Genomic DNA, 14,097 nt, shown 5'->3' with positions numbered 1-14,097 from the left:
TATTCCTGGGGCTATGAAAGGAACAATAGCCAATTCACTCGCACCCATTCAACAACATGAGGCTAAAAAGTTTTTGATAATGGAGGTGTGCTTATGGAGTACAAGTGTTCCTCCCACAGGATGAAACAAGGGGGGGGGTTATGAGGCAAATGACAGATATATTTGTCCCAGGCTTTCTGCCTTACATCCTTTATAAGCCCAGGTATATTGCTTGTGTGTGGGAAAGACCTTTGAACAAGACTGGTGTGATATATCTGGCCGATGTGTGTAAAGTGCAGCTATTTAACCCCAGGAGATGGTTGACGTCAGGATTCCCAATATGAAGAAAACAGATAGAATGTGAATAAAACAGTGATTTATTTTAGACACAGGTCACGCAGATAAAAATGAGATGCAGTAAAAAATAAGGCAACTAAAATAAGTCCATATAAATAGTTGAAACAGGCTCTCAAGATAACTAGGTTATCTGAGGAGCAGACATACTGAATACCTGGCAGAACAGGTTAACTGCAGGTTTAGATTAGTCAGAGTAAGCAGGTTTGTCTTGGAAGCTGGAGACCTGGCACAACAGGATTACTGTGGGTGCAGGTTGTCAGGATAACCAGGTTTAGATTAGTCAGAGTAAGCAGGTTTGTCTTGGAAGCTGGAGACCTGGCACAACAGGATTACTGTGGGTGCAGGTTGTCAGGATAACCAGGTTTAGCCTGGAAGCTGGAGACCCAGGTTTTCCAGGTTTGACTGTTGCCTGCAATTATATATTATCTGTATTGTCAGGTAAAGTTGGGAACCTGAGAATCTGGTTTACCAAGTTTGACAGGTATTGGTAAACTACTCAGTTTTCTGTAAGCCAATAAGTCATATTACATCTCTGTTTTCCCCTTTTGTATTCCATTAAATGTGTTGGTAAATTAGTTAGAACCATGGCCTAGGTGCAAACACCTACATTAATCTACATTAAATTGTTGAAAGTGACATGGAGCTAATCCCATAGAAGATTCAGTGTATCAATACACATTTACCCCAAAGGTTGTGGTGACCACTTGGTTAAAGTAATGGATTGGAAATCTGTTGGTTTCCCTCTACACAGGGCTGAGTCCCACCAACTATGCAGATTATTTATTATTCCACAGCACTATCTAAACACTAATTATTATGTATGGCTGCAAAAAATCACAGAGGTACATCCTGCAGCACCTCTGCTATTCTGTGTGTCAGGCTGCTCTTGGAGCCCTGATGAAGACTGCCCTACGCAACAAAGTAACTTTACTCTTCACCAGCAGCTAACGGCGCCGCGAGTGTTGTAAGTAAAACGCGCATGTGCAGCTCTCTGTTGTCCTGTCTTAAGCCGGATGATTTGCTGTTTGTTTACTCATGTGCATGGAATATGTACCTATATTCATGCTAATAGCTATAATTGTTAGCTCATGATTATTTATGTGTTATTACACTTATTGTATTCATATATGTCATATACTTCCCTTTACATGACCATAGCACACTTTGTCATAGATTTTTGTGCCTTGATAACCAATAAATGACTAAAGCAAGTAGAGCTGTCACTAGTACTAATAAAATATCATATTCCCATACCGGGAGTCGAACCCGGGCCGCCTGGGTGAAAACCAGGAATCCTAACCGCTAGACCATATGGGATCTGATGAGTCTTTTCTGAACTAGCAGCTGCCTACAGACATCTCATCTACCTGCTGTGCAGCCAGACACCATGTGTATGTCCTATATAACCTGCTGATCACAGGGAATCTCCTCTCTCTCAGTGAGCTGAGCTATGGAAAGTATCACCAGCATCAGGACTTGTGTCTCTATCATCTGTCTCTGCCCTGTCTTCACATGTAGTGTGGTAAACCATAATCACTCAAATAGAGGCTCAGCAGCATGCAGTATGATTAACATGTAGCAGAAAAAGTATATTAAAAAGTTGAAATCAGGAGGAGTAATGTATATTTTGTATTTTTTTGGGTTATTTAGTATTTTAAAAAAAGAGAAGTGTAGAACTTATTCAAAACAAAAGTAACTCCTTCGAGCCGGAATTGAACCAGCGACCTAAGGATTTCTGCACTTACTTCCACTACAGTCCTCCGCTCTACCAGCTGAGCTATCGAAGGGTTAGGAGTTTTTCCAAACATCCACAATTTATAAACTCAAAAAACGTTCCTATTGCGTGTGTACAAGATGACCAAACTGGAAGCACTGAGTAGATACAACCCCAGTGAGTGACAGGCAAGAAGGTGTAAGTCAGAAGATTATATGAAAGCTACATATACGTGCCCAAAATGTGGAATCGGGACATATTGAAGTTCTAAGCAACCCCCTTAGATCCACCTAACATGTCACAGAACCTAAAGGGGCAGCAGGACCAAGGGGTAGAAATGAAATATACTGTTGCAAAATTGAGCATAAATTGAATTTTGTGATGGAAATTTTGTAAAGAGATTACTTTTTCAAAACCAATAAAAGATATAAATATAAACAAAATACAAGGAGAGGTGAAAGGTAAATTAATATTGTCAGAAACAAAATATTTAAGCCAAAAAAAATGACATAGTTATATCTGTGTAACAGGTAAAAATGCATATCTCCTTCGATAGCTCAGCTGGTAGAGCGGAGGACTGTAGAGGAAATTGTTACAGATATCCTTAGGTCGCTGGTTCAATTCCGGCTCGAAGGAATATGTTTTTTTTCTTCTAAATCCTAATGCTAATTTCTGAAATTAGTAAGCACCCAGAAATATACAAAATAATCTTTGATCAATGTTTTCTTTTTTTAGTGAGAGAAACTGTAAGTTCTTTTCTTTTCTGCTACATGTTAATCATACAGCATGCTACTGAGACTCCATTTGGGTAATTACGGTTTACCACACTACATATAAGAACAGGGCAGTTACTGCTGATAGAGACACAAGTCCTGATCCTTGTGATAGCTCAGGTCACTGAGAGAGCGGAGATTCCCGTGATCAGCCGGCCGGTAAAGGGTTACCATGTCATGTTTAAAATTCACATGGTGTCTTGCAGGACAGTGAGATATCTGTGTTCAGCTGTTGCTACACAGCAAGCATCAGATCCCATATGGTCTAGCGGTTAGGATTCCTGGTTTTCACCCAGGCGGCCCGGGTTCGACTCCCGGTATGGGAATTTGAATTTTTTTTTTATTATAAATATTTTTTTTTTTACTCTTTTGTCTTTATTTCTCAGCACAAAACTCCAGGTACAGAGCCTTTACCCCAACATTTCCAGATCAAAAGAAAATCACCACTTTCTTCATGTTTTCACAGTCATGTCTTATAATTACAGTGGTTATACCCTTCCCTGAATGTATTTCCCTGGAGAATCCACAAGCCTGTAATAGGGACGGTAGGCGTATTGTGAATAAAATTACCCTACACAAATGAGTACAAACGGTGTCTCTTTGTGTCTGAATTCGCAGAAGTATTACAGCTTTACAGTCGGTTGTAGAGCTCTGCCACCTAGTGGCTAAAAGCGTACTTTCCACTTATAGGACACGTTGCACAATGCATCTCTTAACAAAAGGACATAATATTTTTATTATTATTATTATTTATTTATAAAATACTGACGTATTATTCCACGCAGCACCTTGAGCGGATCATGATACAAATATATAGGATATGACAACATGAAACAGAAGGTAAAGGTGGCTCTGTCCAAGTGAGCTTCCAATCTAAAGGGGGGAATTCAATTAATAGTGAAATAGGGAAGTATGTTCGAAGGATGACGCGTGAAGTGCAAGAAAATGCGAAGAAGAAAGTAGCGCACCACACAAGGCTCCCATGGAGCTTTGTGCTTAATTGAATTTCCTTTTGAGGCATGTTGAACACATGATGCAGAAGGTAGGGGAATTACAATTGTAATTGTTGCTGGGGAAAGTGTGTGACTATTACACAGCACCAGCATTCTCAGCCGCCAGTAATAAAGTAGCCATTAGCGGCTGGGATTTCTGTGCAGCTACCAGCGGTGTAGTATAGCTGGAGACCCCCCTTTGAGTAGTAAACCCCAGAAAGGGTTAACTCCGGGAGCCATGCATAGATGTAAAGTATGTTTAAAATATGTGTATGTTAAAACTGAATATGTTTTAAAAGAAGTGTGTCGCCAACCTTCCATGGAGGTCCAGTGGGGAACTAGGGCTCCCACGATAGGCTCCTGCTGATGCTCAGATCCATGTCCATGGGACTGGAGCGATGTGATTCTGGAGGGTTCCCTAATCACTGGTGGTCCAACTGGGGGATGCAGGAGCAGCCCCTGGATGAAGAGGGAGCCAGGGTCTCCCTGAGTGTAACCCTGCCGGCAGCTGCATGGCTGCCGGAGGGGTCTTGCAATGGTGCCCCCTGGATTCTAATGAAGATGAATGGCATGCTGGGGAACCCAGCAGGCTGAAAATAATACTGGGGCTCTGAGAGCTCCAGGAGTGACAGACAAGGGGCTGCTGCCCCGGGGTCTGGTCACTCTCCCTCTGGTACTATTTTCAGCCAGGGGGAGAGCCAGACCCCGATACAGGGTCCCCTGAAGTATTTTTAGGTGGGAGAGTTAAAGATAAATCTCCCACCCTAACATCCTGGCACCAGAGTAGGAGAGGAGGCTGTACCCCCCTCTCCCTGGATTAGTTAAAGGGGCAGGAGGCCAGATTACCTCCTGTCAGGTTGGAACTGTTAAAGTGTATAAAAAAAGTCTTGTTTGCCCATGTAATGTATTATAACCATCTGTATTTCTGGATGATCACTAGTGTCTCCAACTAGTGTGTAATAGTCCTTGTCAGGACCGTTGAGCTATTAATATCACTGCTTGAAGATTCTGCCTGATGCCTATTACCTGCTGTATCCTGGGACCAACAGGTAAGAGTTTACACTCTAATCCGTTCCCCAGCTTTACTGTGCTGAATTCAGCATCTCAGTGTCAATGCTCTGCCTGCTACCCAGAGCCTTGAATCATAGTAAGTGATAGGTACCAGCTAGCCCACAGCAAGGAAGAGCTTCAGCAGCTATACCAGCTACCCAGAATGAAGTGGTTCTAGGTGCCATGAATGAGTCTAGTGGTGGCAGCGAGATTCTGCTCCAACTTTTGCGCAGTCGGCGAGTGTCTGGTGGCACTAGTAGGAGTGGTCAGTAACGACCGGTTAATGATGGGGAGAAACAAATCCAGATAAACTGTGTAAGAAGAACATCCCTTCATCTTCTTCTTCCAGCAGACCATGTGGTGACGTAAGCCCATCCGATCAACATCAAGTGTACTGCTTGAACCTGGACACTTGGGGCGCATAGGATTGCAGAGCAGATAGGGGGGGGATTAGGCAGAGTGAGGTGGTCCCTATAGAAGATTTCACCCTGTTTTGTATATAGATACCATAGTAGATGGGATGCAGGAGGGACATTTTCATAGTAGCTCTTCGCCGTTCATGGCCATTTTCACTCCGTAGAAGGACTTGCATTTTTTTAGCCAACTCAGAGCTGGCAAAGATCTTGTATCATCCTATATGTTTTACATAGTGGAAAGTGCCCAAAATAATAACATTTAAAAAAATCATTAACTGAGCAGTCATCAAAAAAAAATCTCCACAAGTCCTGGACTAGTTCCCACTATAACAAGGAAGCCACAAGGATGAGGTACCATTGCAATTGTGAAAATGGTCAGCATAGGGCTGGTGCCTTCATAAAATGTATGTTTAAACTTTGTTTATTGAAAGCATATAGCTAAATAACTAGCAATGTAACAATATAATGCACAGATTACAAGGCTTTCCATTTTCAATTATATCAATCAAAAAAAGTGCAAAAGAACAAAAACAAGAATATGCCTATATGGAGAAAGAAGAACTAAAAAGAAGAGGGTAGATAAAGGGCCGCGGGTGGGGAGATATGGGATGATAGAGGGAGGAGGACCACATACGTCTCACATACGGTCAATGTCCTTGGAGATTGGAGGCATTAGTAAAAGAGATGAGGAAAAATAGGGTGATATCATGGTAACCTTACTCCAAAATTTCCCAATAAACAATCAGTAGTGGAGCTCCATCTGCTGCGAACGTGTAATCTTTATAACAATCAGTGGCCTTGAATTTCAGTCAGGAAAGCCAGGTGGTGTAAAAATCAGTGACTTTATCACAGGAGGAAGAGATCAAGTCATCCATTGACATATAGTAGTCTATTCGGGTATACCAGTCCTTGAGTGATGGAGGATCGGGGCATTCCCATTGGATAGGAATAATCGCTATAACTGCGTTGCTCAGGAGACTTAACAGGGATATTTTAAATACATTAATAGAGATTTTAAACAAGTTGAAGAACCAGAAAGCTGGTTCTAAAGGAACTTCATAGTTCTGAATGGTTTTAACAGTAATAACTACCTCAATCCAAAATTGCTGAATACGTGGGCATTCCCTTAAAATGTGTAGGTAGCTTTCCAGAGCACCTCCAACATATGCTTGAGGTATTTGTGTATAACTTCTGAATTAAACTCGGATGTCTATACCAACGTGTCAATATTTTATATTGTGTTTCCACTACAGAGATACTGATGGAGCATACATGTGTAAGCTGGAAGACCATCTGCCATTCTTCTATAGAGATGTTTCTATTTAAATCTCGTTCCCAACATCTGCTGAAAGCCGGCATGGATTAAAACATATTTTCTACAATGAGTATCTACAATAGAGTAGATATGGTGTGGAAACGGGAAGAAACAGAGACATATAAAGTCTGAAAAACAGTAAAGTCTCTGAGTATTATCTGTTTTCATTTTGCGGATTGTAAGAAATGTCAGAGCTGCAAATATCTCCAAAAATCAGCATTGGATAAATCCCATTTAGATTTAATGTCAGAGAATGGATAGATACCCTTTGAGTCCACCTGCTAGCCCAATCTGAAGACCCCTCTCCGTGACCAATTGTGGAAGGAAGGTAAGTTTATGCCCGGTTGGAAAACTAGGTTCGCTATAAAGGAGGTGAGAGCATAGAAGAGATGCATGGCATGGTTCTTAATTGTTTCCAACATCTAAGTGTGGGTGAAATAGTCATGTGAGAAAGCAAGGGTAGACTCAGCAATCAGGGAGCTATTTTAGATGGGGATTGAAGGAAATATTCTTCTATTGAGACCCATTGTTTGCTATCTTTTGTTCTGGTCCATTCTAAGATCTTGTTTAGCATAATGGCATTATAATAGGTAGAGATGTGTGGTAGTTGGAGCCCCTCCAAATTCTTGCGTCTGAATAAAATTTCTTGTTGTATGTGGTGGAGCATTTGTCCCCAGTTAAAGCGCCTGATTACACCCTGTACATCGTGGAGCTATTTCGAAGATATGTGGATTTGAAGAGATTGCATTACGTTTAGGATTTTGGGTAATGTATTAATTTTGATCACATTGATTTTACCAATCCATGACAAGGGTAAAGAGTGCCATTTCTCATAATCTGCCCTCAATGAAGAGGGAATAGATGAGAAGTTATTATTATTATTATTATTATTATCATTTATTTGTTAGGTACCACAAGGTATCCGCAGCGCCGCACACAGTACTAACAGTAGACTATACAGGGTGAAACCATACAGAACAATGAACAAAAAGTACCAATACTTCAGAAACTCCGGCCAGTCATATGCATTAAAGATGGAGTGGAAGAACAGGTATGGAGACAGGAGGGGAGGGAGCCCTGCTCATACGAGCTTACATCCTAAGTGAGGGTAAACAGACCAGGCACAAGAGGAGCCAGTTGAGGCAAGAGGAGAGAAAGGAGGATGAGCAAAAGAGAGGAGATGGGGGTTAAGTAGATGGTTGGTAGGCTTTGAGGAAGAGGTGAGTTTTGAGTGCACGTTTGAAGGAGCACAGAGAAGGAGAGAGACGGATGGAACGAGGGAGGTCGTTCCAGAGAAGGGGGGCTGCACGGGAAAAGTCTTGGATTCTGGAGTGGGAAGAGGTGATAAGGGTGGAGGAGAGGCGGCGGTCGTTGGCCGAGCACAGGGAGCGGGTGGGAGTGTGAATGGAGAGGAGGTTAGAGATATAAGGGGCAGTAGAGTGGGAGAGAGACTTATAAGTGGTGGTGAGGAGTTTGAAAAGGATTCTGTAGGGGAAGGGGAGCCAGTGTAAGGCAAGGCAGAGAGGGGAGGCAGAGGATAAGGCGGCGTGAGAGGAAGATGAGTCTCGCGCGCTGCATTGAGTATAGAGCGGAGGGGGAAGAGAAGGGAGTGGGGGAAGCCAGTGAGGAGGAGGTTACAATAATCGAGGCGGGAGATGATGAGTGCCTGGATGATAGTTTTGGTGGCATCCTGAGAGAGAAAAGGACGGATGCGGGCGATGTTGCGTAGTTGGAAGAGACAGGCTTTGGCAAAGGAGTCAATGTGGGGGGCAAAAGAGAGAGAGGAGTCGAGGGTGACACCCAGGCAGCGAAGTAGGGTGACAGAGGAGATGGTGGTGTTTAAAATCTGGGAGAGGTCTCTGGTCAACCGAAACCCCAAATAAGTAAGGCGGGACATATGCCACACAAAGGGGAAGCTTGTCTTTAAACCTTCAACCACTGGTGAAGTACTAGTCAGGTTCATAGCTATGGATTTTGTGAAAATGATTTTGAAGTTCGAAAGTGCCCTAAAAGTATTGAACTCAGTCATCAAGCTAGGGAGTGAAGTCACAGGGTAGGAGATCGATGCCAGCAGGTCGTCAGCAAATAATGCCAACTTACATTCTCGTTCACCTATATTAATTTCAGAGATGTTTGGATTTGCTCTAATAACCCTCACTAGAGTCTCCATGCATAGGACAAAAATCATTAGCAATAATTGGCATCCTTGCCTTGTGTTCTTTAGGATATTGAGTGACACAGACAAGGAGCCGTTAACCTTAATTCTGGCTGAAGGAGAACTATAAAGTGACAATATTCTATGAAGACTCAGGGGACCCAAACCCATGTGTCTCAGAAGGCTTGGCATGAAATCCTAGTCCACTCTGTCGAACACCTTCTCGGCATCCATAGATAACAGGATGCTAGCGATATTTTGTTGTGTAGACATATGCATCAGGTGGATTATCTTGGTGGTATTGTCTTAGGCTTCTTCACCAATGACAAAACCAACCTGGTCATCTTGTATAAACTTAGGAAGGAGGAATTTTAAACGGTTGGCGAGCATTTTTGCATAAAGTTTGACATGTATTTTTAGAAGCAAAATAGGTCTATAGATTATATACAGGAATGGGTCCTTCCTGTCTTTTGGGAGAACTGTGATATGGGTTTCTAAGGATTATTTGTAGAATTTGACTTGGCTGAAACCTGCAAGGTTGCAGGTTGAGCAAAAGAATCCAAGCGAGAGCCAAATTGTGTGAGAAATGACTGTAGATCTGTTTAGAGAGAATGATCCTGTGGTCTCATTGATTCCCTTTTATTAGTTTTCTTCCTGTCTTTTCCAATGGCAGATGATTCAGGTCAGTGCAGGTAGGTAGTGGCTATGGAGTTATTGTGCAAGATAGAGATCATGTATTGTATGCAACAAAGCAATTAGGAAGGTAAGTCAGATGCTTGGTTGCATAGGGAGAGGAATCAGTTGCAGAAAGAAAGAAGTAATAATGTCACTGTATAGGTCATAGGTACGGCTTTATCTAGAATACTGTGTTCGGTTGTGGAGGCCATATCGTCAGAACAATATAAATACATTGGAGACTGTACAAAGAAGGGCAACAAAAATGGTGCATGGCCTACAGCACAAAACTTATGTGGATAGACTAAAAGATCTTACTATGTATAGTTTGGAGCAGAGAAAGGAAAGAGGAGACATGATAGAAACTTTCAAATATATCCAGTCTTATAACAAGGTACAGGAGGGAAACATTCTACAGAGGAAGAGAAGTATTAGAACATGAGGACATGTACTGACACTGGAGGGAAGAGATGTATTAGAACACGAGGACATGCACTGACACTGGGGGGAAGAGAAGTATTAGAACACGAGGACATGTACTGACACTGGAGGGAAGAGAAGTATTAGAACACGAGGACATGTACTGACACTGGAGGGAAGAGATATATTAGAACACGAGGACATGCACTGACACTGGGGGGAAGAGAAGTATTAGAACACGAGGACATGTACTGACACTGGAGGGAAGAGAAGTATTAGAACACGAGGACATGCACTGACACTGGGGGGAAGAGAAGTATTAGAACACGAGGACATGTACTGACACTGGGGGGAAGAGAAGTATTAGAACACGAGGACATGTACTGACACTGGGGGGACGTAGGTTCAGAGGAAGTGTGAGGATAAACTACTTCACAGAAAGGGTAGTGGATAAATGGAATAGCTCCCATCAGAGGTGGTAGAGGATAATGCAGTAGAAAAGTTTAAACATGTTTGGGTTAGACATAAGAATATCCTTAAAAAGAATAAGGGATCAAATAAGGTTTAAGGTTACCATAGGTTAATAAAACAATGGGCAAACTAGATGGGCCAAGCGGTTCTTATCTGCCGTCAAATTCATGTTTCTATGTTTCAGAAGTCGCTGAAGGCCATAGTCCCCCATCTCCTCCACTCATTCTCCCCTCTCTCCCATTCCCTCAACTGGCTCCTCTTGTGCCTGGTCTGTTTAACCCTCCCTTAGGATGTAAGCTCGCTTGAGCAGGGCCCTCTTCCCTCCTGTCTCCTTACCCGTTCTTCTGCTCCGTGTCTATTGCATCTGCCTGCCTGGAGTTTCTGAAGTATTGGTATTTTTGTTTATTGTTCTGTACTGTTATACCCTGTATAGTCTACTGTTTGTACTATGTGCGGCGCTGCGGAAACCTTGTGGAACCTAACAAATAAATGATAATAATAATAATAATAGTGGCTATGCCGCCATATCTATAATATGATGATCATAGTGCAAATGAACAATCTATGCAGACAATAAATCCCAATGGGTGAATCATTGAGAAGTAGGCGGTTTATAGATTGCTGGTATAATATGGTAGACCAGAAAACACCGTTCAGAATGTATGTAAATAGGTGTGCAGTGTCACCTCATTGATGTTTGTTTACTATGGAGATGATTCAAGTTGGCAGGAGTGTGATATTGCAGAGGGCTTCTGGGTAGCAATACAATTGTACAAAACCTTCACTATGAGCTTAATAGTGTATAGTCCAATATTGGGGAATGATGTGTTCCCAATATTTTATTTTGTTTTTATTTATTTCTTCTTGTTGGTTGGAGGACAAGTGATTAAAATGTAATATTAGTCCTATTTCTATATTGATAAAGAAGTTCAGGAAAAATGTTGTAACTTCACTCATGGCCACACAAGGGCTGTAGAGATGTCTCATACAGTAATAAGGTTGGTATTTTACCGGCAATAGAAATGAGTGTTCACTCGAGGAATAAATCAAGGGTTTCACATGTTAGGTGAGTAAAGAGTCTGTATTTGGGTTACTTAACTAAAATATTTAATTAGGGATGTTGGAGCAACAGAGGCTTTCTAATAACCACTCACCTCAAGATGTCCTCCAACTGTCACTACTCAAGACATAAAGTATGTTCTCTGTATCAGGAAAAATTATATTCTGTGCCTCAAATATATTAAATGATCACAACTCTTCTCCCTTTCTATCCCTATCGAGGTCTAATATTTAGAGGGTCTGTTTTCCCACCTAGGTAGAAACAGTTGATCTATGAAAATCTTCTGCTCATATAACTGCAATGTCCCAGATGATCATCATCTTTATGATTAATCTTTACATTATTGATTTTAAAGGGTTTTTAGAGTTTTTAGCTCTTTTATTCTAATGTATAATTGGAAATGTGGGTGTCATACCCCATCCGCCCAGAGGCTAGCAATTCCTCACTGAATATTTCTGGGACTCATCGGGACCCTCCTGGGCTGTGGGGACTGGTGTAATGAACAAGAAGGGCCCTGGTGTTGCCCCACTGTATTGGATAGGGCTCCCTCTGTTTCTTGCTCATTATACCTTAAGTATAAGTCGACCCACAATTAAATTTGCAATTTTATCTATTTTTTCAGACATCTGAAGCTAGAATGTTTTTTAAACAATTCAGTAGTTTTTAGCTCCGCAATCATCCAGAGCCTCATATCATCTCTGAAAACTCAAAGAAAGGGGGGAAGCACAGAGTGTATGTCCACAAGGTAGCCAGTGGTATACCAAATTGAATTAAATAAATTAAATTAAATCATGGGACCTCACTAAACAGAGAAAGAATCCTAAACACGTTCCCAATGTTGGTTTACAATCACATTTGTTAAAATATATATTTCAAAACCACATAAAAAAAAATCTTTTTTTCAAGAGATGGTTATAATAATAGTACCAGCGAATATGTCATAAGAAGTCAGTCCTCACTTTATAGGACCACATCACTGTTAGACCGTGACTGTACAAAAGCAGTCTCTGTCACAAGGGTTCATGCGAGAGACCAACTCAGTCTCCCCCTATATCAACAGCAGCAACTCAAAATAGAAGGACTTGTGGGTATCTTAAGAACTGTCTGGCAGGATAAAACAAGCACTTGTTAATGTATAAGATCTCCATGCTTCAAATGTGCATCTGCGGTTAAGGACACAATGTGGTCATTGTTACCCCCTGTGACAGTGCCCTGCTGTATATCTTTGCAAATGTACTGATTTTTGATATTGTGTTGTATTTTTGTATTGGAAATATAGTGATATGACATGTGGGAAGAATTTTTTCTCATTTGTGAGTGACCAACACATGCATTAGCCTCAATGCCCAGCAGGGGGTCCATTACCTTTTATCCTGACTTGTTGATAAGTTAGATAAACTACATGAATAATGCATCCAGCAGTAATTTAGGAAATCCCAGATTGATGTGAATTTTGTAAAATCCAAGAGTAGAGAATATCGTACATCCTAATGCTAAATATCTGATGTTATATCTTAGACTTTGTGGTGCCAGCTAGGAAGGGGGCTGGTTTACCCCTTGCCAACATGTGTGTCTGAATAGCATACAAGAACTGTATTTTGTATTTTAACTATAGTATTCCATCTGTACTTCTTCATGATCACTAGTACCACTAAACTAGTGTGGAAAGGTACTTTTCAGGACTCTTGATTAATAAAACATGTGAAATGTGAAATGTGAATGTGAAAACTGGATCCTAGAACAACCCCCCTATTGTCGCCTAGGAGGTGGTGTTTCCCGGTTTCTTAGTGCAAGAAGAGAGCAAATGGCCAGCTTCACCACAGTAGCGGCATAGATGATTTTAATACGTTGCTCACGTTCTTCTTGAAAAGGTCGGGAGCAGCCAATCTGCATGGTTCCTCTACATGGGACAAGGACAATACTCTGAAAACGAGGAGCCATGGGTGAATAGGACCGGTGAGCCTAATCTTTCTCTAGGGAGCGCTGCAGATGACAGATGTCCACATTAATACTAAGAGAAACAAAATCATCCAAATTAGCAGGTAGATCTTGGGAAGCCAAATAATCTTTAATGTGGTCAGTTAACCCTTGCCAGAAGGTGGCTGCTAGGGCTTCATTGTTCCAGTTCAGCTCAGAAACTAGGGTCCGGAATTGACCCGCATACTGCCCTGTAGACAGAGACACTGGACGGAGTGCTGGGAGACTAGAGGCAGCAGAAGAGACACGGCCTGGTTCAACAAACATTTTTTCAAAGTTCTTGTTGAAGACCAAGGTGTTGTGCAAGGTGACATCATCTCGTTCCCATAAGGGTGAGGCACAGTCAAGTGTTTGGCCAGTAAGGAGTGAGATGATATAGACTACCGTAGATCTCTCAGAAGAAAAAAATTCTGGAGCTAAATCAAACTGAATGCAGCCTTTGGGATTGTCATCACATTTCTCAGGAGTGAGAATACGCAGAACCCTGGATAGCATGGTGTTGACAGTGGGGGTAGAAGAGGAAGAAGAGGCAGTGATGGCAGGAACAGCTTGTTGAGTGGTTAGAGATTCCTGAAGGGAATCCAGTCTGGAAGCTACTCCCTGGATACAGTGTAGTAGCTGTGCCTGATTAAATTCTTGTTGATCCATGCGTTGAGCCAAATGGAGCAGCGCCCCCCCCCCTCCTCCGAATATATAGGTGTATAGGAACACTCCTGAATATGAATGTTCGGGTGTATTCTCCA

General features: G+C 41.8%; 4 non-coding genes across 4 annotated transcripts; 2 read left to right on the top strand and 2 right to left on the bottom strand.

The window, feature by feature from the left end:
- Window positions 1-1,581: 1,581 nt before the first annotated feature.
- On the bottom strand, window positions 1,582-1,653 carry TRNAE-UUC (transfer RNA glutamic acid (anticodon UUC)). Its single transcript has one exon. It is a non-coding gene; the product is annotated as a tRNA-Glu (tRNA).
- A 380-nt stretch (window positions 1,654-2,033) lies between these two features.
- TRNAY-GUA (transfer RNA tyrosine (anticodon GUA)) lies at window positions 2,034-2,123 on the bottom strand. The gene is given in 2 exon segments: window positions 2,034-2,069; window positions 2,087-2,123. It is a non-coding gene; the product is annotated as a tRNA-Tyr (tRNA).
- A 473-nt stretch (window positions 2,124-2,596) lies between these two features.
- Window positions 2,597-2,686, top strand: TRNAY-GUA (transfer RNA tyrosine (anticodon GUA)). The gene is given in 2 exon segments: window positions 2,597-2,633; window positions 2,651-2,686. It is a non-coding gene; the product is annotated as a tRNA-Tyr (tRNA).
- Window positions 2,687-3,077: 391 nt separating this feature from the next.
- Window positions 3,078-3,149, top strand: TRNAE-UUC (transfer RNA glutamic acid (anticodon UUC)). Its single transcript has one exon. It is a non-coding gene; the product is annotated as a tRNA-Glu (tRNA).
- Window positions 3,150-14,097: the final 10,948 nt, after the last annotated feature.

This window comes from Mixophyes fleayi, chromosome 3, assembly GCF_038048845.1.
Source record: "Mixophyes fleayi isolate aMixFle1 chromosome 3, aMixFle1.hap1, whole genome shotgun sequence".
Lineage (NCBI taxonomy): Eukaryota > Metazoa > Chordata > Amphibia > Anura > Limnodynastidae > Mixophyes > Mixophyes fleayi.
This window is presented reverse-complemented; position numbering and strand designations above follow the sequence as displayed.